This window comes from Arachis ipaensis, chromosome B5 (genome assembly GCF_059453495.1).
Source record: "Arachis ipaensis isolate K30076 ecotype BB chromosome B5, ASM5945349v1, whole genome shotgun sequence".
Classification (NCBI taxonomy): Eukaryota; Viridiplantae; Streptophyta; class Magnoliopsida; order Fabales; family Fabaceae; genus Arachis; species Arachis ipaensis.
This window is the reverse complement of record NC_142440.1, coordinates 93,053,497-93,054,042: the sequence shown is the minus strand read 5'-3', so window position 1 is coordinate 93,054,042 and position 546 is coordinate 93,053,497. Positions and strand designations below refer to the sequence as shown.

Here is a 546-nt window from a genome sequence, read left to right as displayed (position 1 = left end):
TTTCAAGAACTCCCTTCTTCTGAGGCGTCCCATTGTTCACAGGATTCCTCTCAGAGGTGTACATGAACTGGCTATTTGCAACCAATTCAATGAGTTCCTAAGCTTCTGCAGGAGTTTTCAGATGAAGAGATCCTCCTGCAAAATGGTCTAATGACATTTTTGACAACTCAGACAGACCATCATAGAATATACTTATGATGCTCCATTTTGGAAGCATGTCAGTAGGACACCTTTTGATCAGTTGCTTGTATCTTTCCCAAGCTTCATAGAGGGATTCTCCTTCCTTCTGTCTGAAGGTTTAGATTTCCACTCTAAGCTTGCTCATCTTTTGAGGTGGAAAAAATTTGGCCAGAAAATCACTAACCAGCTTAGGTTGTGAATAAGGTTGTGAATCCAACCATGTTCTAGCTCTTTCTCTTACAGCAAAAGGGAAAAGTATAAGCCTATAGACCTCGGGATCAACTCCATTGGTCTTGACAGTGTCACAGATTTGCAAGAATTCAGCTAAAAACTGATGAGGATCTTCCATTGGAAGTCCATGAAACT

At 40.8% G+C, this 546-nt stretch overlaps 1 non-coding gene across 1 annotated transcript; it reads left to right on the top strand.

The window, feature by feature from the left end:
- The first annotated feature begins 211 nt into the window (after positions 1-211).
- Positions 212-319, top strand: LOC148564998 (small nucleolar RNA R71). Its single transcript, XR_015883921.1, has one exon. It is a non-coding gene; the product is annotated as a small nucleolar RNA R71 (small nucleolar RNA).
- The last annotated feature ends 227 nt before the right edge of the window (positions 320-546 follow it).